Source organism: Aythya ferina (genome assembly GCF_964211825.1).
Source record: "Aythya ferina genome assembly, chromosome: 3".
In the NCBI taxonomy this organism is placed as follows: domain Eukaryota; kingdom Metazoa; phylum Chordata; class Aves; order Anseriformes; family Anatidae; genus Aythya; species Aythya ferina.
In genome coordinates, this window is record NC_140298.1 from 41,460,656 (window position 1) to 41,485,965 (window position 25,310).

The 25,310-nt window shown below is 43.8% G+C and overlaps 1 protein-coding gene across 6 annotated transcripts in view; it reads left to right on the plus strand.

The window, feature by feature from the left end:
* Positions 1–25,310, plus strand: part of TRERF1 (transcriptional regulating factor 1) — a 98,503-nt gene that overhangs the window by 25,119 nt on the left and 48,074 nt on the right. For 5 of the 6 annotated variants that reach the window (XM_084515816.1, XM_084515821.1, XM_084515820.1 and 2 more), the window contains exon 2: positions 3,586–3,641. The gene's annotated coding sequence lies outside the window, so the exon portion shown is untranslated. Of the gene's footprint in view, positions 1–3,585; positions 3,642–6,225; positions 6,245–25,310 lie in introns of those variants that run through there. The other variant, XM_084515819.1, reaches the window with a different exon arrangement.

The following is a 25,310-nucleotide window of genomic DNA, read 5'->3' on the forward strand; positions in this document are numbered from 1 at the left end:
ACGCAGGATCAGGAGGCTTAGTTTCGCTTTGGCAGGGGCAGGAAAGGTCTCTCCAGCACGAGCTTCTGGACACCCCGCTGCGAGGGGAGCTTCTGTCTGTCCGTCCAGCCGTCCGTCCAGCCTTGCCCTTCGGTGTCCTGCCGTGAGGGGCAGGTACCGCGGTGCGTGCACGCCGTGAGGGTGATGCATCTGCCTCTGTCTGCCTCCTTCCGCAGAAGCACCAGCCTCCCTGGCACTCGAATTGCCTGTGCAGAAGCAGCAATAGCCTCGTGGTCCCCAGGGTCTCCCGCTGCTGCCAAATTAGAGTATCTCTCTCAATTAACAGCCAGGCGTTCTTTCCCCCCCCCTCCTTCTCCCCCCCTCGCCCCATCCTAATGGGGAGTGGTTAATAGTTATCATTTACTAATTTAGGGATCTGGAAGGTTTGTTCTCAATGCGTTGCAATCAGGAGAGCTCGCTCCTCGCCCAATTAGTGGGCCCTGCAGCCGGGCGGGCAGCCTGCCTTCCCACTGTGGGGTGTCTGGAGGTGATGGGGCCGCGGGCCTGGGCGGCCACTGGGGGATCGCAGCGCCTGGGGAGCCTCCCCAGCATCTCGCCTGAGCTGCCGGAGGGGTACGAATGCGGTGGTTTTGGATGGATGTGGTAAGGATTTTATCCAGGGGATGGCATGGGGATCGCTGGAGGGTGATGGGGAGCTGCCATTTAAAGGTTTGGAAGGATGTTGCTAATGGGCATTGAATGAGATGAGGTCAGTATGAGAGGAACAAAAAAAAGCAACAAAATGAGGTGAGAGGAACAAAAACCCCATTCAGGTAAGGGCAGGGCAAGGGCAGTGCTGCCCTGTGAGGGGCTGGTTCAGTCAGGGTGGGTTCGTGCGGTTGTTTCCGAGGCTCTTCAGGAGCATCCTGTGGGGCTGGGCTTCCCCGCTCGGACACGTCTCTGTCCATGTTCCAGTCAGGTTTTGGCAAAGTAGGAACAGCACCATCCGCATCTGACTTTATTTAAAAAGAAAAAATTAAGTCTTGAATGCCAGCCATCTGCTGTTGGCTTCGTATACAGGCCCTGTGCCCTCAGGGGATGGAGGTGGCGCGTCCGGCCAGAGAACCGCCACAGGAGCACGTCGTGCCGAAAGAGCCCTGCCCAGTGACAGGGAATTTGGGTCCCTTCCTGCTGGAGGGATCCACAACGCTTTGCTTGTGAATCCTTGAGAAGAGATTTGAGCCTCTCTGTGCAGGGGACGCATAGTGCTGGTGTGGTTAGGAGCTGCCGTACTGGTGATTGAGGCAAGAAGATAGTCGCCGCTTTTCTTCTTGCAGGCTGGTCGTGGGGTGTAATGTTGTTTTGGAAACGGTTTAGGTTGTGGTTTTCTACAAGTTGGCTATTAAAATAGGCCCACTATCTTGATGGGAGCCACTATGAGCCCTTAGCCTGAAGCAGGAAATGGGCAGACTCGTTTTTCTTTCATTCTTTCATCCCAGTGACCCCCAGCAAATGCCCAGTCAGTGTTGATTTGCTTCTGAAGGTGCTTTTTCTGAAGTCAGTGTGCCTTGCTTTTCTTTGTTGTACTTCCCCGTTTCTTCCTATTATAGAAGTCAAGTGCTGACTCTGTTCCTATAGCTCTGGGTGAAGGTGAACACTAGCAGGGCAGTAGACAGTTAAAAAAAAAATCCATTAATTAAAATATTTACATTGGAAGCTGCAAAACATTTGCTCGTTGAGTAAAACAAACTTCCCCATTGTTCTTATACCATTGCTGCAATTTCTCTGAAAATAGCCAGGAAGAGGTTGAGCTGTGAGGAATTTTACTGGGTTGGCAGGGGAGTAGGAGCACAGGGGTGCTCTGCTGGGCTCCTGGTCAGTGACTCTCTTCTTCCTCAAATCCTTTTGTCCTGTGGACAAAAGATCTCTTCTTCACACACACCCACAAAAGAAAAAAAAAAATACCACAGTGTAATATGTTGGTATGGTGTTTCTGGTGATGCCAAAACCTAAATGATCCATGTCCTTATGAATAAAAGGTATTTCTCAATGAAGCAAATGGCAACTGAAAAGAGGAAATAAGAGGGAGTAAATTGTGTCAGTAAAAGATGAGGAAATGGTTTTCAGTGTATGACAGGTTTCTTTTTAGCGCTACAAGCCTGCACTGCTGTACACTTCAAAAAGAAGAGCACAGCACAGAGGGGTGCCCAGGCTGGGACCCAGTACCACTGCTCCCATCCCGCTGCTGGGGAACTGGAGGATGTCACCTTCCCCATCACCTGGCACTAGGCCCCTGCCATTCCTGAGGGGAATTGCTGCCTGAGGGAAACCAAGCCAGCATGCAAAGCAGGCACGTCAGATCCAGGCTTAAAAAGCAGTGTTTCCCTTGTATCCAGGTTTGTGCTTTAGGCACAGGAATGCTCTTTGTAGAGTCGTTGCAGGAAAAAAAATAAGTAAATGTGAAAATAATTCATTTGAAATCCTTCCATTCCTGCCTTATCTCCTCCCAGACAACTAGATAGAGAAAAAAGTTTTCTTTTTTTTTTTAAAGCCACCACCACCACCCTGTTCTCTCATAGAGCATCCAATTTCACTGGCGCATTTCTGGTCTTTTTCAGCTTGGCAGTGGACTAACAGGCTTCTAGTGCTGGTGGGCAGAGCGCTCAAAGTGCTAACAGAACATACGGAGGGGTTTGTCTGGTGGGTTTGGAGATTCTTGGTTCACACTTTTTTCTCTAGGCAGACTCTTAATGCTTTTCAAGGTGTCAAACTGGACGTCTCCCTTCTGCTGTGTGGGTTTGCTAATTGGATGGATTGCAGGTCATGCCCCCTTAATTTAATGGTGTTGCAGAAGCCTGTTTGTTTGAGCCTGTTTCTTTGAGCCCCAGTCTGTCAGGATTTAGATCTTATTAACTCCGAAGTTGCAGTTTTGTTAGTTAGGTGCATGGCACTCTTTCCTTGTGACCCCAGGTACGTTGAATTGTATTATGCTTACCTAAAAAAATCCTTCTGTTCCTTGTCAGTTTGGTGTGCAAAGGTGGTAAGACATTACTTGATCAGGGTTCGGCATCATTTAAACTTGTGCATGAGAGCTTTGTTTCATCCATGTCTTGCATGCTTTACCATATTTAAGAAGGACTGTGTGTTGACAGTTTCTTGGCCTGCAGATAAAAGATGCAACATATCCAGGTTTGATACACTGACAGAAAATTGTCTCCACGAAGTATAAGGCTGCTGTGATTATTTCTGGCCATTACCATTGGTCTCATTTTACAACTGTGCACATTATATAATTTGATGTTCATTTAATTTAATGAGAGGATGCTGCAGACTTATTTATGACTTGGTAGGGCAACCTGTACACTTTGGCCACCTCTTTTAACCTTTCTGAAGGAGGAAAAGCATGTTTCTTACAGAACATGTTACAACATCTTTAATACATTTATATCCAGGTTTCCCAGATTCCTGCAGACAGGAGGGCGACTTGCCTGGGGTGTGGATTATACTGGAATGGGAGCAGAAGTTTAGCTTTTTTCTTGAACTGCTTCTTAGCTTTCTATTGTAAGGTTATTGAGTGGTATTAATGGAGTTTTCCTTTTGTTGCAGATGGAATTTTGTGACTTGCTGGATTCTGAATAGGGCGAGGAGATGTGTCTGATAAGGTAAGAGAAGAGGGTAAGATAAACATGTTCTTACATAGAACAGTCTCCTTGGTCTCGTGTTCTGGTTGAAGACAACTGTTTCATTCCTTGGCAAAGCCCTGCAAATAATTGAGGTGTTTATTTATATATTTTTTCTGTCTCTGATCTCAGAGCAGGGATCATTTCAGTTCTGTACAGCTTCATTAGTCCTTTCTCCTGGTGAAGTGATATACAAAGTCTAGACAACAGAAATACAACTCTTTCAGGCACGAGCTTAGCCAGGTTGGTCATGCTTGCCTTAATATTGTAAAGTTTCTTAAAACTTACATGTGAGGTAGAAGCATTTTTGTTTGGGTTCAGGATTCCCCCCCCCCCCCCCCCAGGACTTCTGAAAAGTAGAAAGATCTTTGAGCTGTTTTAGCTTCTATGCTTTAAAACTTGTTTTTCCTGTTGCAATATTTTCAAAATTGGACTGTTTTGAATAGGATAGAATGTATATCAGCAGAAAACCTTTAGGTTTGAGTTTGAAACAAGTATTTGCTGTCACTGATATACTGAAGGAAGTAAGTTTGCAGAATTTTAATAACAGCATTTGAAAAAGACTGTGTTCAGATAGGTGCTTTTTCTCTTTCAGTTTCTGGTCCAGACTTTTCTACTGTCAGAGAAGAGTAGATGTCTTTAAAACTAAAAGCAGTGGAATAACTATATTCAGACACCAAACAGCTGAATACAGTAGTAGCATGATGCAGGAATTATCAGTCTTTCAACCTGCAGTCCAGCCTATCACTATGCACCTCATTCATTTATGCATTTCATTTCGTCTCCTGTTTGAGCTCTGTGTAACTTAGGGGCCTCAAAATCCCTTTTGTTCTTCGAGGCTGTTGGTTGGAAAGTGTAGTGAAAACAGCTAAAAATCTTATGTCATCGTGCAAGGATCAGGATTAAATGCCTTTTTCCTTCAATTGAGAGATTTAGCTGTTGCAGACAGTCCTTTTTTTTTTTTTTTTTTTTTTTTTCCATTTTAGTTTTGTTTGCTTAGTGGAGTTACTGTTTTGGAGGGTGGCTACCCGAGCAAGAACTGAAAACTTTCGGTGGCTCTCAGCCCAGCGTAGAGTATGCAGGAATCAAAGGCTCGCTTGCTTCTTAGCCTTCTGCAAATATTGGGCATTTTCCCCTTTGTCCATTCGAACCACACCCTTTCATCCCACCACTGAATTACATTATAAATATTTTATTTAATGGCTTATGAGGCCACCTTTGAGTAGACGGTATGTATATAGCTGGTAAAATACAGCTCTTCAGGTGAGAGGTCTGGCAATCTGCAGCGCTATTATGTAAAGCACCTCAGCGCATACCTCGCTTGTTATGTAAACCATCTTCACTCACTCGCACGTGTTGGAACCGGCCTACTTCTGTTCCAAGAGCGGTGAATTACGAATTACGGCTGTGTTCAGGACTTCTTAGAGCGTGTTCAGCCCGACTGTGCGGGCGGCCCGGCTGCCGTCCCCTCATGTGCCTGCCACTGGCATTGCTGTGGTGGTGGCCGCCATAGGGGAGCCACCGCCTGCGGAGAGCCGATGTGTGGAGTCGAGTGTGGCCTGTGTGGGTTAAATGCTCATGTTCAGGTTGGTTTGGTTTAGCAGATTTTGTCGATTTTGGGGAAGAATTTTATTCATCTGGCAGTGGCGGGCACTGCTTTGGCATGCAGGTGGGACTGCTCCTCAGCACTCACTCAGCTGCTCGTGTTTTCCTAGGCTCCTCATAATTATTTCGTTTGTCTAACTCAGTCATTTGATTTTTGTTTAAAGTATCATTCCTCACTGCAAAGTGGATATTCCTGAATGTACGTGCTTTAACCTGAGCAGCAGTTAGTTTTAATGCCTCTCCTAGGGCGAGCTTGCTCTCTCCTTACCTCATAGAACAGCTACCGAGGGAGCTTTGCGTCTCGAGCATGTTCTGCTGCTTCGGGCCTTGACACCTTTTCTTGCCATGGTTTTATTGCCAGCCCCAGGCAGGTACAAATCGTGAGTCAGGTCCCTAGAAATCACAGGACTGGCTTCAAAATGAGATTCTGGGAGAGAGAAGTTAACACTTCCCACTGGCTCTCGTCTTCCACCTCTAGAAGAGAAGATTCTGTCCTGGCAGTGTGTGATGCTGTTTCAGGGTTGAAATTAATCCTGAGCTACAAATATGCCTGTCTCATTCTCATCTTTTGGCGTTCAGAGGGACTTCATTTTTTTGTTCCTTCCCTGGCAGCCTGGGGCAGAGAAGTGTCACTGTCCCACTCCCTGTCCTGCCTCGCAGGAAGAAGCGGCTCTCCTATTCATACTCCTGCTTAAGGCCATCATTGTCAGGCACCCCTAGTTCTTAGAGCCATCCCTTATTACTGTTAATTTTTTAAAGTACTGTGTTCCCTCTCCCCATTTGCTTCTGTGCTTTCATCTTTCCAGACAGGCATCTGGATCCTGCTCCAAACTTGCCCTCAGGTCCTGTCTGTGCCTCGTGCCCAAGCTTTCTCCTGATTACTTGTAGTTTTCATGGATATTTCCTGACCCATTCCCTGCTGCTGCTGCTGCTTCTGGAGTGGAACTTAGGAAGTATTCATGAGAGCATCATGAGATGTGGTGAGCTTTTGCTGATGTTGACGGGTGCCAGAGCTCCCACCCAGCATTTTCTTTTCTTTCCCCCATATTTCCCTGTGCCTTTATCTCGCTTTCTTCCAAAAAGCTGGGGACCCTTGTGAATGAGAAGTTGAGCTTCACACGGGGTCTGCCTGGTAATTTGGATCAGAATCATAAATTCATTCTATCAGAGCTGATCTAGTTTCAGAGGTGCATTTGTGAGATGAAAATGACTCTGATCACTGTGATGGCGTTGTGTCATATTGGAAAGGAAATGACAAGGAAGTAACAGTTACCAGGCCTATTTTCACCCTCTGTTAAACTGCATCGACCTGATGGATTGCTGCGCCAAGGCCGCTTGTCTTAACAGTTCCAAATTAGATTACCAATTAATATTGATTATCTGAAAAGCAGTGTGTTGATGTATATTCTGTTATTAATGGCTGGGGCATGCTATGTTCATGCATTTTATAATAGCAATCTGTTTTGCAAACATTTCTGGTTGTTCTTTTTAAATGAGTCTTGGCAGTGAAAACACCAGTTTAATTCAGAGTATCTCACTGAAGTATTTGTGTTCTTTTCTCATTTTGGGTGTTTTGGTGTTGTTTTTTAGTGGGAGTAACACTTGATTTTGATGAGACCAGATTCAGGCAAAGTCAAAGAATGATTTTTGTCTAAACTGGTGCACTGTGGTTTCTTGCGTTAATTCACATACGTGCAAAATGGTGGCATTGCTGCTAGATTACTTTTGCTAATGTCCTCTGACATTGCGTATGAATTATTTTTGTCTCCCCAGAAGCCATCTTAGAAAAATGTTCAAAATAAGAAAGCTTATTTGAATAAAAGAGTAACAGGTATTTTGAGTTCCCTTTCTTGCGTTATTTAGTTGTTTTGTCACAGTATGTGGAAAGTACCTGGAAAGTACAGGGAGGAAAATGGGAAATCTCTCATGCATAAGGAAAACCTCTAGATAACAAAGTTGGGGGGAGGGAGGGTGGAATATCTACATAAATGTAGACATCAAGGTAAATGCTTTTTCCTTTTCTTTTTCTTCCAGAAAATTTGAATATTTGCTCAATCTGATGTTGCAAGTTGTAAATGCTTAACACTTCTGAAAGAATAAATTACTTCAGTGCCTGACTGTGTAGATAACTGTCAGCTTCAAAGGATGAAGTGAGTTAGAAGGAATGTCTGGAGATCTCGGCATAGGCTAATATTAGGCAGAATACTGAAAGTGGGGGGGAATACATTCAGCTAACATAACAGAGGCCTAGATGTACGTTTATGTATAAATTAAGAGGAGCCATGTTATGAAAAGCAAATTTCTATGGTTCTGCTTTTAAAGTGGAATACTCAGTTCCCCCTTCCCAGCTCTGTCACACTAGGTTTCCCAAGCTTGTTGTTATAAGAATTGTGCTTCTTTGATAAACAGCGAGATGGAAAATTGACCTATCTTATACTTCTCAAGTTATCTTTACGATAAAGGTCACCTTCTGCTGTTAGAGTAGTGCTGTGAGCTGCTTGGTTCTGTAAGAGGCAGGTAACTTTTTCTGCAGTCTTGACCAAGCAATTAAGAGAAACTGAAATTAGCGCTGTAAAACGCACAGTCAAGCTATGGGGCTAAAATTGAAAGAGCCATTTCAGTTTTTGCTTGAAAAGTGAACTGATCTGCAGTTCCCCTCTGAGCTTGTAAACACAAAGAAGGAGCATTGTTGGCCTCGCAGCTCCTGGGGTGCATATTTCTTGTTTCTCAACCCCTCTGTACCATCTCTGCCACTTGTCTGGCTGCTCAGTGAGCCAAGTTGGGGTACGGGACCTGGACCAGCTATGAGCTCCTCTTCCTCCTCAGGGTTTTTTTTCTGGTCGGTGTCCCTGGGCTCAAACAGGCACAAGGGCAGTATTGGGGGGGGCACAGCAGCATCGCCCCTGCTGCTGCTGATCTCTGGGCACCTCTGCAGCTCTGACAGCTCAACCAGAGCTTGGAGATGTGGCGTGCAGGGCAGGGGACCCTCGGCCTGGGGAGCCTGCTGCGTGCCCGCTCCGCTGGGCAGGGCGGCCGCCGGTGCCAGTGCGTGAAAATAGCGCTGGAAGCCAGGAACTTGTAACTGCAGCTCTGCTAATGACTAGCCTGTGGTTTTGGGCAACTCCCTCAGCCCTCTTTGAGTCAGCTCCCCTGTCAGTAAAAAGGGGATAATACTCCTTTATAACTTACTGCTGAAATGATTAATTGCTGCGCACAGTGCTTCAGGTACCCAGGTCCTGCCATGTATTGTTACCATTGCTGTGGCGAGGCCTATCTCAAACTTTGTTCAGAAACCCCAGCTCCAAAAACACAAAAGTTTTGGGGGGCTGTTTTGTTGTTGTTGTCGTTGTTCCTCTTAACTATTGAAACAGATCAGATTGACTCTCAGTACTGAAGTGCTAACCACCAATACCGGCCATCTGGATCGTGCCCTCCTCTCCTCCCCTTCTCCTTCCTCCCCACACCTCCTCTCTTGCCTTTCCACTCTTCGCATCAGCCATTTCCTAGCTGAATTAAGGACAAATTGCCAGGAGATCTAAAAGGGAAGTTTTAGTTGAGGCCGAAGGTGAAATCCTAGCAGAGAATGTAAGGCTGTGCTGCTGAGGCAGAGAGGTAGGGAAACGTTCTGTTTTTTTTCTTTTCCAGCCCATTCTGGGTGGCAGCCATGCAATTTCCAAGCTCTGGCTTCTGTTGCCAAGCCGAGATATGCCAGTAACTCACTGGTTCAACAAAAAAAAGAAAGAAAATTCTAAAAATGTTGGGGGGAGTGCGGTGAGTGCAAAGTTGCAGAATTCATATTTGAGATTAAAAAAAAAAAAATCTCTAGAAATTAAAGAAAAAAATAGTCAAGGTCCCGGGGCTGAGCTGGTGGCTGTGCTCTGAGAACACCAGAAGCTCGCTTGCACTTAGCTTCCCTCAGAGATGCACTTTTCTGGCTCATGATTGACCCTTATGTGTGGGTGCTAATGTCCTGTTCCCCCTGGAGGAGATGGATGCTGGGAGGAGCTGAGGCCTTGCCCCATGCCACGCGTCTGAAGGTGGGAAGGGAAGGACAGGCGGCCGTCACTGGTCCTTGCTGGGTGGCAACCTGCTGGCAGCTCAGGAGGCCAAGCCTGCTGCAACTCCTGTCCTCTGCTGGGCTGCTGTCTTCGTTCTTGGCCAGCATGCCCTGAAATGAAATAAGCTGCTCGTGATGTGCTGGCATCATAAACGCCAAGGAATGGGCTGTAGCTTTAGGAAACCTATATTCTGTGGAATACTTTGATAGATGTCTGTCCCCAGAATAAGCCTCTGTTGTCTGCTCATCCTCTCTTAGTGCAGATCATGAACTCTTGCTTGGTAATTTCTGCAGAAAGCCCCCAACTTCTGTTGTTACTTTGCAGAGGTGTCCACTCTCAACTATAAATGACAGAATGTGACATGTTGAAGTTGTAAATTGTGTTCATTTCTCTCTGGAAGAATTTTAGGCAATTCTCTTTTCTGTGCTGTATACATTTTTGCGTACTTTGATTGTAGTAGTAGAGCGTTGGGCCAAGCATTCAGCAATATGTCGAGCTCTTTTGTGTCTGTATCTGTAGGGGGGATGCAGTGCAGGGCCTTGTCCAGGTGTCCTTGTTTAATGCAAGTTGCTATGAACCGAAGAGTGGGGAGAAGAAGATCTGAATATTACAAGCTTCGGTGCTCAGATCTGCCACGAGCGATTCTTTGGGAAGCTTGCTTTGTGTCCTTCATCCAGCCACACAAAAATTGGCACCTCCAGCACTGATTGACACTAGCTGGACTGATCCACAGCTCTGCTGCTCTGTCCTGGAGCGCTGGGAAAAGCCTTAAATACTCTGAATGGAGGCCATGGAGCACTCTGAAGACCCGTAATGATGAACTATGATTTTAATATTGTAGTGGTGCATAGGGAGCAGCCTGTGCTTCTGAAGATGTCCTCCGAGAGCGGTTCTGGTAGGAGTTGCTGCGGAGGTCTGCATTTCTGAATGTACGGCGTTGCTGCATGGGGAAGATGTAAATGGCAGAGCAGTGGGGCAGAGTTTTAGTCGGCTGGATAAGACGAAGTGTTTCTTGTGGATGCTGCATTTCACCAGCTTGCTGCCGATGAGTTTCTGGGCGCACCGCACACCGTATCAGTTAGCTATAATTAAGTACCATCAGGCAGAGGAGATTAATTCTGAACTCTTCAAAATGTTTTCCTCTGCCCAGCAGCATCTTTTTGGGGCCTACTTTTGACTAATGTATTCCTTATCTTCTGAGTAAATTTTTGTAGAGACATCTAGCCAGTTTGTCAGTAAGTCACTGATAACCATTATCCTCTTTGATAAGCAAAATACGCTGACTCTGTAACTCTCAATATAAGATGTATTTTCTGAGTCTTTAGCTGTTCTAGTGGAACCTTCTTCTCTCCAGTGAACAGACCAGAAATACATGTTGCTCTTGCTGTTATTTTTCTTAGATAATGCTCTCCCTCCCACCCAGCCTTATACAAAATAATGGTCTTATCCATCCAGCGGCTGGGTTTCCTTGCTTAGCTGCAGGGTCGTGCAGGAAGTTCAGTGTCTAGATTGTGTCTGCTGTGACCCCCAGGCTTTTTAAACAGGATCGTTGCTTTCCAGGATGCAATCCTCGTGATTCTTTTTGATTCCCATAAGTTTGTAACTTTTGTGGCATTGCTGTATTCAAAGCTAGTTGTCGTTCATGTAAATTATATCTATCAAACAAACAAAAAGCCTTTACCAGAAAGTAACCTGACTCACTTTCTGCTTACGGTTGGTTGTTCCAGGTTTTGTGTTCTGTGCCAGTGACAACTGCAGTCATACCTTCTTTCAGGTGCTTGGTGGGGGCAATGGATAGCATCGCTTCAGGCCCCCAAAATGCCAAAGGAAAAATGTGAGAGGAAGTGGGGTACATGTTGTCATTAGAGATAATACTTAAAGGATTTTGAATCTCGAAATTGAACTACTTGTACTTTGCAGTTTGGGTTTGTGTGAACATAATTGCAACTTTGAGTTCTTTCTTTTAAATATCGCATGTATGTGGGGGTGTAGTTGTTTTGTTTTTGCTAAGTAGCATTTTTCTGGAGAATTGTATTCATACCACTTGTGTGTTTTTGAAGGTAAAATTTAATGTTGATACTTTTTTTGGTCTAGTTCTTAGGAGATTGAGTACCAGACAGTTGCGCATTACCACCAACTAATAGTCAAAAGGTACAGTCTTGCAAAGACTTGACTAAAACTAAATGAATAGCTCTCAATTTCCTGTGGGTTTTTCTTTTTTTGTATGTCTGTGTGCTGCTTACCAATAAGGAATAGAGCAACTTTCTGCTTCTGAGATAATGTTATTTCCAATTTTTATACTGTTGAAGTAATTTTTGTTAAATGGGAAGAAAAAAAGTTAATAACCTTGAAAAGGAATTTCTCTGCAAATGTGCAATCAGGGTTGGGATCTTTTTTGCTCTTCTGTTTCGTCAAGAGGAAAAAAACTGTGGTGCTTTAGTACTTCATTAGCCTTTTGCTTTCAAATGCAGAGCCTTAGCAGTGTGCTGCTTTCATGATTCATTTTAGCATTTGCCCGTGAGAATAGTATTTGAACACCTCTTAGAGATGAAAAATGTCAAGACCTTTGTTTCCATGACGGTGTTGTACACAGCTTTGTTTTGTTCAACTCACTGCCCATTTCTGAAGTGAGTTGAGGAATCTGCTTGGGGTGGCCTAGGAAGTCTGTGGGAGCTGGAGGGACGGTACCCTCCCACCAAAACCATCTTCTGGTAGCCAGGGAATGCTCTCCTTTGTGTCTGTCTTCTGTAGGCTTAGGTGGATTTTTACCCTTGTTAAACAGTAGTGGTCTCACTTTGATCCTGTGCATTTCATAAACCTGAGTATTACTCCGATTGCATGCCTTTTTCTTATAAAAGGAAAAGCGTATGCTCACTGGCCCTTATCCTAGTCTGTGCTATTTAAGACAGGCAAACGAGTAGACTTGTTGGTGTCCCACTTAAACTTCCTCTAAATTTCTTGAATAGACAAGTTGAAAGAACAAATTATCCCCTGTTCTTTTTCTCTTGGCTTTCTTCTGCTGGCTTGCAGCTTAAAATATTGTCTCTTCTAGTAGGCTTAAGCAGGAGTGATGAAGTCTTCTCTAGATGTGTCCTCTTAAGTTGAACTAGCTATACCATTAATCCCGCTAACAAAATGCAATTGAAGTAGAACTTTTTGACACGATGCTATTGGGATATCCAGCAAGCTTTTACTGAATGAAAAATGTGAAAAATGTGCTTGGAATGTACTTGTGCAGCTTCCTGTGTAACTTCTGCCTTTGATAGGCTTTTGGAAGGACCATGCTGCCTAGAAAACTTTGTTTGTACCAAGAGAGGCTCTTAGGGAGCCCTTGAGAGGTTGCTGCATTCTCTCTCTCGCCATGGATAAATGCACACTCTGTGGGTCACTTGCTCAGAAAGACCAGCTGTTCCTGAGCTTTGGGTGGAGGGTTGGAGCCAAATGTGAGTGTGTTCTTGTTTCTTGAATTTCTGGATATGGTGTGAGGGAGTGAAAAGGACGGCGTGGTGTGCTCTGAATGCCCCAAAGAAGAGTGGAGTCTTGAGCCCGTACAGCTTTGTGGCTCAGCTTTGCTGAGAGAACAAAGGAGGTGAAAATTTTTTAATTTAGCCTTAAAAGATACATAAGGGTCATCTGTCAGTTGATCTGAAGTTCAACCAGCAGCTTCTGGTGAGACCTGTTACTGTGTGAGGTTTGAGTAAAAGTAGTAATGGTCACCATTCAGCAAAACCACATCTGGCAGCGGTTAATGGCAAGGTATCTTCTGGCATTATAAAAGCGCTGTGTTAAAACAAGGAAGAGGATCGTGTGCCCAGATGTCAGGGTGATGGATCCTAGTCTGAGAGTCCAAGCAGGTAATGTTCTTTAAGCCCTGGTGAGTCATGGACAGTCAGGGGCTCCTGTGCTGTCTGTTATGTAAGGCAACTCCATGGTCACTTCGTTTGCCTTCTTTGTGTACATGATTTTATTTTTCATTATGGATTAAATTTGAAATTATTTCCTTACTCAGATATTAACATAGGATAAAATGTTAACCCTTTTCTGGTTGCCTGTCTTTTATATATGTTTTTACTTACTTTTTATTAAAGCAATCCTGTTATGTAATTACATAAAGTGTATACGAAGAACAGTTGAATGTGAGAGAGACAGACTGACCTTCTATGTTCTTCTTCTCCTGTTTAAAACAAATTGAGACTTTCGTGATATTTTATTAGCAGTCTCTTGCTTATCCAGGGAAATTATTTTTAAAGACCAGACCCTGGGAGTATTCTTTTCATTTGGAAGGGGTTACTGTTAGCTTTCCAGGCTCAGCCAATGTGGCTGGTATCTGGGATGTAAAAACATGGCCACACAGGTGGTGAGAATGTTGAGTAAGTGTTTTTCTTAGGAGGAGGTGAAGTTATTTCTTAATGATTTAACTGCTTAATCTTAGGAAGTCCTTGGAGGGGAAAAAAAAGAAAGATGTCTGGGAAGTTCTGCCAGAGATTTACGCAGGTGTAGTGAGAGAGGAGAGAAGGGACTATGCTTTCTGAAGTTAAACGTGGGGCAGGAAGTGCTGGAGCAAGCGTTGGCCAGAAATGCTGAAATACAGAATGAATGTGGGGAGGCAGAACACGAGTTCTTTTGGTGGTTGCACTGCCAGCAAGCTGCTTCAGCCTGCCTGTGCCTCCGAGCCTCCACCTGCGTGGAACGAGCTACAAGACATGCCTCACAACTATTGTGAAGGTGCTAAATTAATGCTTTCAGTGGAAGATCACAGAAGGCTTTGAATAAAGCTTTACAAAGTGCAGAGTGTTCTTACTATTAATACCAAATAGTTTGTGTGCATCTCTTAAATGACAAGGAAAATGAAATGTGCCAGATCTGTGTAGCTGGAGAAACATTTGCTCGTTATTTTGGAAGAGCTGGTAAGTGCAGATGGAGAAGGGAGGATTGAATCTAGGTATGGAGGACAAATCCCATGGATTGTCATCATGGATGTGGCTTTGGACTCCTTCATCTTGTTGCCTCACATCTGTAAATCCTTTTTGTAGATGGCTGAGCTTTTCTGAGCCCAGTGAGAGGGAATACGATGTTTACCAATGCAGAATAATGCATCGCAGAGGAAGCTGCTGCTGAAACTTCTTAGTTGAAGAAAATGTGACAAACCAGGAACTGCTGTAGTCCTTTTCTTAAATAGGAAATACACGCAACCACAAAAGACAAGTACAGTGCTAAGTGACTGGCTGGAACCTATATTAGAAATTTGGCATTTAAAGAAACAGTCTCTCAGCCTGCTTTGTCATTTGGATCGTACTCGAGAAGCTGCAAAAAGGCCAATATGTATCCTGCCAGCAGAACAACAACCAAGCTGCATATCCGTGGTAGGGTTCTCCTTTCAAGTGACGGCCTGACCCGCTCTGCTCGGTGGAACTGAGGTTTGGGCCCACCTCGTCGCGAGGAGGGACCTTGCGGCCGGTCCTTCTGAGGCAGAGCTGTTCTTGGTCGCAGTTCCTCCATCTGCCCTGCCCAGGCTGCCCTTCTGCACCCACAGGCCTGATGCTTGCAAAAACCTCTTGGTTCGTCTGAAGGCAGCTCATGGAGAATGGGAGAGATGAGCAGATGGCTGGAGAGTCATTTGGTGCTTCAGTTATTTTAGCTGCTACCAGCGAGGTGCGGACTTCCTGCGAGCAGGTGAGAATTGAAAGCTCTGCCACCGCCTTGATTTGGATACCAGCACGCTCAGAAATGAGGAAATTTCTGCCCTTTGACTTATGATGGGGATCAAAACAAAACAAAAAACTCCTATTCAGAGAAGTGAGTCCTCAGCTTGGCTATTTCAGGAACAGCTCCATGATGATCTCAGTGCTCCTCTGATTGGCAAGTTGGCCATCCTTTGAACTCCTGAGCTCTAATGAACCTTTTTTTTTTTTTTTTTTTTTTTAATATGAGCTCTGGTAAGTATGTTGTTAGCTAATCAGTTAAATATCCTAGGGAAGGCTTTGTGGCTGATGATTAATTCCAGTAATTAATTCTGTTGTTGAACTGGGGTTCAACGGATAACTGTACTGGTTTTACTTCAGAATTGCTAACCCGAGGAGATATGTTGAAACCTTGACTTCGTTAAAAAGTTAAAGCTCTATTAAACTTTAGCCTAGGAAATGAGCCTTTTAGATCTGTGTTACGTTGTTTCCATGCCCTAAATAAATCCATGTAGGCTGATCAACAGTGGGTACTTCGGTTTTGAGTCAATCCCGGCTTTTCAAGAGTCATCTCGGAGCCTGTAACACCATCTGACGTTTAGCTCCTTTGTGATGTTGGGTTCAGACTCTTCTGCCTCTGTTCCTCTTTGTGTGTGCTGCATTTCTAGCACAGCATCACAGTACTGTTGCCATTTGTATAAAAGATAAAGGTTTTTTACTCTTAAAATAAGGCAAAAAAAGTATAACTGTATTAGTACTTTTGTTTATAAATATGAATTATCCTTTTTGAGCTGAAAACATAAGAAGCACTAGGTTCTAACAAGTTGTACTGACTTAACTTCAATGGTGGATTTTTTAAATATTCATTAAATGCTTTCCTGTATATAAAAAACAAAACAAAACATTTTTATACTGGAATAATGAGTATCTGATATGACAGCATGGAGCAAAAGTTTATTATGCATATACAGATGAGATAAGTTAACTTGTTTAAACTGTATTGTAGACACAGTGCTCCTGCATTTGAAAAAGTTTCATGACTCCATATAACTATATCAACATGTTTCCATAGTTAATTTCCAGCCTACAATTATATTATCTTTTGTCTAATGGAACATCATCATATTAAGTAAACTAATAACCATAATGTTAATGTTGCTGATGCTTTATTAGATACTTTAAAGAAAAAAAAAAAGGAAAACAAACAACAAACCGCAATCCTGCATTCACTTAACCAGGATATATTCTAACTCATGAATCTTCTCTGTGAGGGGAAAATCGAGGTTGCATTTGAAGTACTGTATCAAGTGCTCAGAACGGACCAGTATACACCAGCATGCCATACTGGTGCTTGTGAGAATATCAAATACATGTTTTCAGTGCTCCTCAGCGCTTCTGTACAAGGAGGAACAAATGCTACACCAGCACTTCTGACACATATATGTATATCTACATTTATGACACAAATATATAAATAATGGCAGTGACTATAAAGGGGTGATGAGGCAACGGAATTATTTGGAAAGCAAAGGAAGAAGTAACTGCAAGCCTTTAGTTGGTAGAACTGATACCAATTTATTTCAGGATCACTAATCATCATGCTAAACAAAGTTAGTTATTGTTAAATTTGAAAATGACACCAAAAATCAAGGATATAGTAAATAATGACGTGTCCTTTTGTCTCACACAGGATTAATTCCCTTTTTGTATAGGCTTACGTTTGTATTATGGCAGCACAGACTGGTCCACCTCTGTATGTTATGCAGAGGGAAGGACTTAACTATGTTCTGCAGGGCAGTTTACAGTGGGAAGGAGTTGGGGCAGTGGAGAAAAGCTAACAAAATGCAGACTCCTTGTAAAGCTGCTAAAAGACTGGATGCAGTCTTTGGACACAAAAGCTAACTGTGCATGGTAGGAGTATATAGTATTACCAGGCTATAATGGCACAAAATCATTACTTGAATACTGAGTCCACTACTTACGTGCCTGCTTTAGAAAAAAAATGCTAACAAAATGTTTTCAGAGAGCTGAGAGATCGATTACAGTTGGAAAACCTGTTTTACTGTTAGATAACTTTTTTTTTTAAAAAAATTAAAAAGAAAAAAGCCTTGCATGCTTACTTTAAGTGACGTGTCTGAGCTGTATTTTGCAAATATGTATAGAGGGGAGAGAAGGTACAAAGCTCTCCTGTTTAGCAGGAAGAGTAAGTAGCAAGATGAAGAGTAAGTGGCAAGATGAATAGCTGAAACCAGATGAATCTGGACTAGTTGTAACAAATTATTAAATGGTGTGAATTTCTCACCGAAACAACTCCCTTTGGATGTGATGGATACTTTATCACTTGCTTTTGAATCGGCAGTAAATGCTTTCAGCAAGGGGGACTACTGCTGATGAATGTATTCCCGACTTCAGACAGTGATGTACCTGCGTATAGTCCTGTGGCCCACCGGGGGAGGGAAGACCAGCCAGGTGGTCACAGGGGGCTCTTCTGTTTCAGGATCTGTGAGAGAGGGATAGAGACCACCTGATATGAAATGACGTTATCCTACAAGTCTAGTGTTTGTGTACGTGCTTTTATTTGTTCCTGGTACCACTTGCAGTAGGCTGGTCTTTCTTTGTTTTATTGTTTCTTTTCTCTTCACCAAATCTGCTGCTGTTTGGGTTATGACTCAGAAGGAAGAAAACAGACTTGAAGTCCTGCTCATCCACCCTTGTGAAGAGGGGCATCTGTAGTTAAAGGAGAATGAGTTGTGGGATGGGGTTGCTGGAGTCAGGTAAATGAGGTTTTGCATCTGTACAGCTATCATGTTGGGGAAGAATCATCCAGTAAAATAGAAAATGAAATACTGAATGCTCTTTGTAAAGCAGCAGCTGTTCAGACAAACTAATGATCAAGTGCTTCAAGCAACTTTTGCTTGATCTTGTGGGAAGTAGGTGTATCTGCATGGGTCATGGAAATGTACTAGGAACCCTCTACCTTTTACATAGGTTATTCAGGTTCATTCTGTGTCAGTCACAACTGGATTTTTTTTATGGCAACTGTTTGTTTACATGTATAAATAAAGCTTGTATTAATCTAATCTCCTACTGAGGCATATTTCCATCACTGTGTCAACCCTGTGGCACAGTTTGTGTAATAACTGCTGCCCCAAGTTTTCACAGAAAGGCAGAGGTCACATGTGGAGTTTCTTGTCAGCTTCTGCATTTGCCTCTTCAGGTCAGAGCAGAGGACGCAAGGTAGAGCTGTGCAATGCTACCCAGACAGTGGACTGGAGTTGTCAATCCGGTATTATTTATGGGAGTGAAAATAAAACTGATGCACTATTTAATGTTTTAAATGACTTGCACTGTTTTGTTCCCAGAGTGGCAATTCTTGTGTAGAAGTCACGACACAGGAATCTGTGTTGGTGAAGAGACTGTTTGTGGAGAATGAGGTGGTGTGATTTAATGAAAATTCAGTACCTGTTGCGCTTCTGATGTTACAGCATAGCTTTTGGTTCACTGATCTTGGTGAGAATGGCGGAGAAAATGCCACTGCCTGTTTTGTGGAACTGTCTGCGCTTATGACGCATATTTAGCATGAATAATTTATGGTCCTTCATTGCAAATGGAGTGTTCTGTAGTATATTTGTAAATAATGAATTCTTTATGGCAGGACATCTGTGTCTGTGCTCCGTGGATCCTGTGTTACAGAACTGGTTTTCTAAATATGCTTCATGATAAGATAGCTATCCTTTTTCCCAGACTGTAATAAAGTACTTTGTATTCCTGCTCTATTATCCATTTTGACTCTGGCTCATAAATCATAAATGTATAGGTAAAAGTTTGTGCTGTTTGTTGAGAGTTGACATGATGTTGATTTTCTTTTATAATAAGAAGCCAGGTATCCTCAGACATTCTGATTATTTTTTTTTTGTGCTGTGTAAAATCAAGTTAGTGGAGGACTTGTGTGCCATATAAATTAAGTTTGCTGCTCCTAACTTTTCTGAAGAGTACATGTTTTTATAAGACAGTTCTTTAATTCTTACTAAGGAAAAAAAGAAAAATGTTTCTGGCAATGCCACAGAGGTAATGAAAATGCTAAGTACAGTGAGCAGTTCAGAATGGTCATTAAAAGATGGGGGGATTGCCTGTTTGTCCCACTATACAGCTTTGGGACTAACTTCTTCAGATGCTTATCTGTATGATTTGAACAGGACTTAGCTGAAGGCTTAATTAGTATGGGACTCTTGTACAATGAGTTACCTAGCGGGAAAGGAGTGAAACTTCTCTGGATTTTTAGGATAGTCAGTGGAAGCACTTTTTAGGATAGTCAGGTGGAGCAGGCCTGCTCCACCTGGTCCCTTTTCCGCCATTTCCCAGCACAGTGCCAATGAGTACTGTTAGTGTATTTGCACGTGCCTTTGCAGGTGAAGGCTCCTGTGTTGCCATCTGTCTGTGATTTGGGACATGAGAAAAACATCTCAAGCTGTGCCAATGGAAGTTTAGATTAAAGACATGAGGAAGAATTTCCTCACAGAGGAGGTGGTTATACCTGTGTGGGCTGCCTAGAGAAATGGAGGAGTCCCCATGCCTGGAGGTATTTAAGAGATGTGGATGTGGCACAAGGGGATGTGATGGCACTTGGTAAATCGGGGTGATGAATGGACTAGGTGATCTTGAAGGCCTTTTCCAACCTGGATGATTCTGTGATTTTTATGATCTCCACTGTGAGTGTGAGGAAGGGCACTGGTGGTGCAGGAGGAGCTGCCATCTTGGGGGACCACGGCTCTGCAGCCCAGCAGAGGGTCCCTGAAGGGCTCACCCTGGCCTGCACTGACTGATTCTTTTGGGCAACTGACCTCTTAACCAAGTCATGGAAATGATCCAAGCTGGAAAAAAAAAAAAATTCCATGAGGAAAGGGCCCGTTCATAACCCAGCCCATTTTGGTGGCCTGGTGCATTGCATGGCCTGCAGACAGTCCCTGCCAGCTGTGGGTCTCTGGTGAAAAATAAAAATGAAAAATAAAATAAAAACCACACACACATTTTATTTTTGCAAAGAGAAGGAAGCAGCCTTCCATTAAATCACCTCCTGCCTACCCCACCTCCATCAGCGCGTGGTGACTGCCGTCCTGTCTCCCACCCGCCACTTCTCCTCCCTTCATGTCTCCCTGTACCGGCTCCCCGGTGCTCAGCACCAGGTACTGGTTGTCAGTGACTCCCTCCCGCCGCTAATTCACAGCCGAGCCCCTCGGTTCCTTCAGCAGGAGGAAGGAGCCGGCCTCCATGCCTGTCTGCCCCTGCGCTGCCGCAGTTGCCTAGCAGCCGCCGGGCGGCACGGCGAGGAGCGCGCTCGCCCCGTGCTGAATCATCCGCCAAGGGACACGAGAAGACAGTTATTACTGGTTGCACTCCCTAACGTTTTTTTTTTCCCCTCTCTCTCTCCTGCACGCACGTACATGTGTGCTTGCCCTCACACATGCACAGTTAGCTGCCTCTGCTTGACGGCTTCTTTCCTCCAGTTTCTTGCAAGCTTTAATGGAGTCTACCACGTTTGGGCAGGGTGCTGAACAGCCCCGTGTGGCATAAAGCAGTGACCATAGGTGGCAGTGACCGGGGCTTGGTCCATATTGTCACAGACGAGCTCCATAAGTTCCCTCAGGTCTCTTGGAAGAGCAGAGCTGATGAGATGCCTCAGCTGACAAGGCTGCAGTTTTGGACATCAGCCTCTTCTTCAGGGTTTTCCATTTTTGGCTGCAGGACACTCAGCACTTCTCGCCGAGCCCTGACAGTCGCCCTGCCACAAGCCCACCTTTGGTTGTGTGAGGCCTCCCCAGCCTGAGGCTGCCTCCCTGAGGCACAGCGGCCCCTGCTGCTACCAGGGTGAGGAGAGAGCAGCATGTGCCCTGCCTCGGCCACCCTGGTGCCAGCTGGTTGGAGGCTCAGGCCATGACTAAGGAACAGAAACACCCGTGAGTGCTGAGGGGAGCAGCAGGTGGACGAGTATCATGTCGCGGCAGCTTTGGTGAATGAGAGGGATGGAGGCACAGCTCTCCAGAAGAGGATGGGAAATACCTGAGCCTGTCCGCCTACCATCACCAGCCATCACGGTGCTTGGTGTGATTTGGCACTTCACGTGTCTTTTCTGCAGTGGACTGCCCATCCTGTCTTCACAGTTCCTCCACATTTCCTTCTTTCCCTCTGAAGAACTGCTCACCCTATCTGCCATGATGCCGGAGTCCGGGCTTTGGACAGGAGTCAAGTTAAAACGAGCCCAGACTAGATTAGTCTTGTCTGTGTACCAAGATGTCATTTGCAGAAGGTGTTTTGTTCCAGAGGGTTTTCTGTAAGTTTGAGCTGGAGGAACAAAAGATGAAGAACGTCTGTAATCCCTGGTATATTGAATTAAACAGCTCACTGCTTATCTTGCTGAGGTTGTAACTTGCCACTACTGTTCTGGAGCAGGGACTGTCTTCAAAGTAATACAGCGTGCATGCCTGGCACAGTCGGATCCCTCCCTGTTTCCTTCTCCCCCATGAACATTTATTTCTGACTGACACCTCTGACTAAAGCATAAGTGAGTGATGCAAACAGAAGCTGCTGGGTGTAGTAGGCTAATGTTTAGCTAGTTTCATGTGTCATTATACCTTTTGTTTTAAGGCGGGTTCCTAGATGGCCATGAAACTAGAATTGGAGGAACAAACTTATGATTTATATGAAGAAATAGAATGGATACTGCTTGGGTTTTCTTTTAAAAAGGATAATTGTGTTAATTTGCTTGAGACACAATTATCTCAATGGGATTGATTTGTTTAATTAACTTGGGATGCCTGCAGGTTAAATAGTGAGTATAAATAGGAGGACAATGGGGAATGCATCATTCATGTTTGTATTGCAGAAGCATTGACTCATATGTAAATGAAGTGCTGCAAGCCTGCCAGGCTAACCTAGTTCTGGTGTGGTTTCAAGACAGAAATCTCATACTGTCATGCATAACACGGGGTTCATACATTCAGGAATAAGTTGACGAAGAACGTGCATTTTAGTACTAATGACAAGAATACCTTGTTCCCTTTGTAAACACCTTGCATGTGAACAGTTTTGTGAGTGTTGCAGCGGGATGGTGTCTGAAGGAGGCCGTTTGTGCCAGACCCCTGCAATGGCACTGCCCTGATGCGACCCAGCTGCTGCTTGTGTCTGCCATCTTGCAAAGTAAGTGCAAGTTTTGTTCCAAACTCTTCAAAGACCACTCTTGAGCAAAGTGAGCAGTATCTTTGAATCGGCTACACTGGATCTAGCATCCCTAGGCTGACACCTCATAGCAAAGCTTTATATTATCCTCTTGTTCCCAGCTTCCTCTGCCTTAACCGTATGGAAACAGTGCTATGGAAACTTGAAGAACTAGATGAACTTTAAAGTCCCTTCCAACCCAAGCCATTCTATGAAACACCACTCGGCACTTATACTTAGATACTTAAGATACTTAGGTATATTAACGGACCAGGTCTGCAACCCGTGTGTGTCCTTTTTCTACCATTTGGAAGGGCAATACTAGATACTATAAAATGTCGTTTGTCCTAAGGTGGTAGCTGTGTTGCAGCCCCACCGGGGAGATTCTGAACCAGTTCTGTAGTGTTTGGTCCTGCACCATGGAAGTCTTGCACCCTGCAAGTCTTTACCCTGTCTAAAGCAACTTACCTCGTTGTCAGGAGCTATATAAAACTGCAGTCTTTCTCTGAGTCTTTGAGGTCTTCATTATAGCTTGCGGCAAAAGATGGTGCAAACTGAGCACTGAATAAAAATAAAATGAAGAACAGCAGAGCACCACCACAGAGCCAAACCAACTAAACAAACATACATTTCCTTTCAGCAGCTGTAAGTGTATTGCCGTTTCAAAGATGCCCTTGCTTCTACATGAGGAGAGTGTATAGGAGTACTGCAGTCTCTTCCACTTCTATTTTTGTATATCCTTGATAATGTATCCATCTCCTGTTAGTGTAGTTGCTTCAGACTTCACAGCCTCTTCTGTACAGGGATCTTTCTTTGTCCCTAATTATTTTTGTTTCCATTTTCTGAACCTTTTACTACATCTGCTGTCTCTTCTTGAGATCAAATGATAAGAGCTGAACACAGCATTCTGATGGAAACGTGCTACTGACTTGTGCTGTCGCACAACACTGTTGTCAGTGTTTTCCCTTAGATAACCATGTGAATGCTTTCGTCTCTAAAATGGAAAAAAGAATATTTCTCAGCTGTATCTTGGCATATCTAGCAGTGGTTTTCATTTATTTGCTGAAGACTTGATTCAAATATTGAGTTGCTCGAAGTTGCTGTTAACCCAACAATGAGTTTTGAGCACTTCACTTTTTTCATTTAAATGTACTTTGCTTTCTATTGATCTGTCGTAGATTTAATTTGCCCCTTGGCCTGGCCTTGTGTGGTTCATCTGGAATTCTTTCCAGTCTTCTGTTTTTGACCAACTGTAAATAATTTTATCATCTTTGGAGTTTCAGCTGTTCAGTGGTGGGTTTTTTGTTTTCTGTTTTTGTGTGTGTGTGTGTGTGTGTGTGTGAGGGGGTGCCTTCATGTCATTCCAGTTTGTTCAAGATGATGTGAAACATTGCTATCCCTGATACAGAGCTGAGGGCGTCTCTCCCATGATCTTTTTTTGCCGTACTGAAAGCTATTTCTTTTGTTCTCTTGTATTTTCTTTGTCTCTCAGCTGCTTTCTAATCTACATAAATGCTCTCCCTAATAAAACTCAATTTTCTTAGTAGCCTAAAAGGATTTCGTCAAGTATTGTTTGCAAGTCAAATTCACAGCCTTTTAAAATCCGTACTTATGTTGACAAGTCCAAAATACTCATGAACAGTAAAGAGAAAAGTAGGAAGGCTTTCTCTAGTGGAGAAGCTAAGCTTGAAAAATCATATCCTGTTGGAAATATTTACATTAAGTGCAGCAAGTCTGTAGCTCGTCCACCTTCAGGACACTATTGCCTCTGTTTGCATTGCTCTTTGTTATATCTTAAATGTTTTATTTATGATCAGTCCTTTTTGAATGCAGAAAACCATTTGTCTACATCTTCCAGGCTATTTCCAGTGACAGTAATAGTCCTGCTTTATTCTGTGTCTACCTGAAGGAGAGTTGTGGTTTGATGGGGGATGGTGGTGGTTAGGGTTAGGTGTCTTGGCTTCTAGCTGGAGATTCCTCAGCTTTTCCACCAGACGCGTGTCTTGAATCCAGGACATTTATATTTTGACCAAAAATGAAAATACTGGAATTGTAGAAGAAATGACATACTCCTTCCAACAGCCATCAGTCCGCTGGGTGCTGATACCCTGCTTTGAATGGAGGCTTTGACTCTTCTTGGCCTTAACATAGACACTGTTTTGCCCTACCTTATAAATGTATGTTTCTCTCCTTCCTGTAAAGTAGGGTTTACCAGGCTTTTGACTGTAGTTAAGTTTACTGAATGATGCCAGTTTATCTTTCTCAAGTAAATACTACGAATGCAAGTAGTAGCGAGAACTCTCAAGCATCTGTGGTTGTTAGGAGGTGTTTTATTCCTCATTGTAGCATCCCAATCTGGCTGGGGTAGCGTAGGATGGTAATACCTGAGGATGGTTTGAGATCTGTTGAGGGAAACCATACATAAAACGTGTACAAGATTTCTTAGAGTTTCTTTGAAGCTCTAGAGTTAGGACACAGCAATTGTTCTTCCCAAGACACAATTTCTGACCGAGGTTCGTAGCCTGTAGTTAGTGGGTTTTGTTCATGTAAACCAGTATTGGTTCTGCCTTGAAAACGCTGTAGGAAAAGTTCTTTGTACAAGGTTTGTTTTTAAATCTTTTACAGTGTTGGAGCATTAAATAGCTTAACACAGCAGGAGCTTATTCTTTCCAGTCCATAGCTTTCCCTTAGAAGAAGTGGCACTTTGAAAGTGATGCTGCACAGACGAGCACGGGCACACATGTGTGTGCACACAACCAGACAGTGGCATTAGTTTGGCTTTGAAATATGGTGAGAGGGTAGGAACGTGGAGGGAGCAACACCAGGCTGGTCCGATCAGGGTGTCCAGCAGTCTCTGTATTTAACCTCAGAAACCGTGGAGTGCCATGCTTTTGTACTTCATGTGTTCAAAGCTTCACTAAGGCAACTCAAAAGACTTGTGCTACCCCATAATACTTCTAAATTACAAAGCTCTCACACAGGAAAGATGTAACATGCTTTCCTACAAAATCACAATCATGAGTGGTGCATTTTACAGCCGTGCAGGTTTTTTGAAGGTAGGCTCAGAAATTTGAGTAACGGAGTGTAGTGGACTA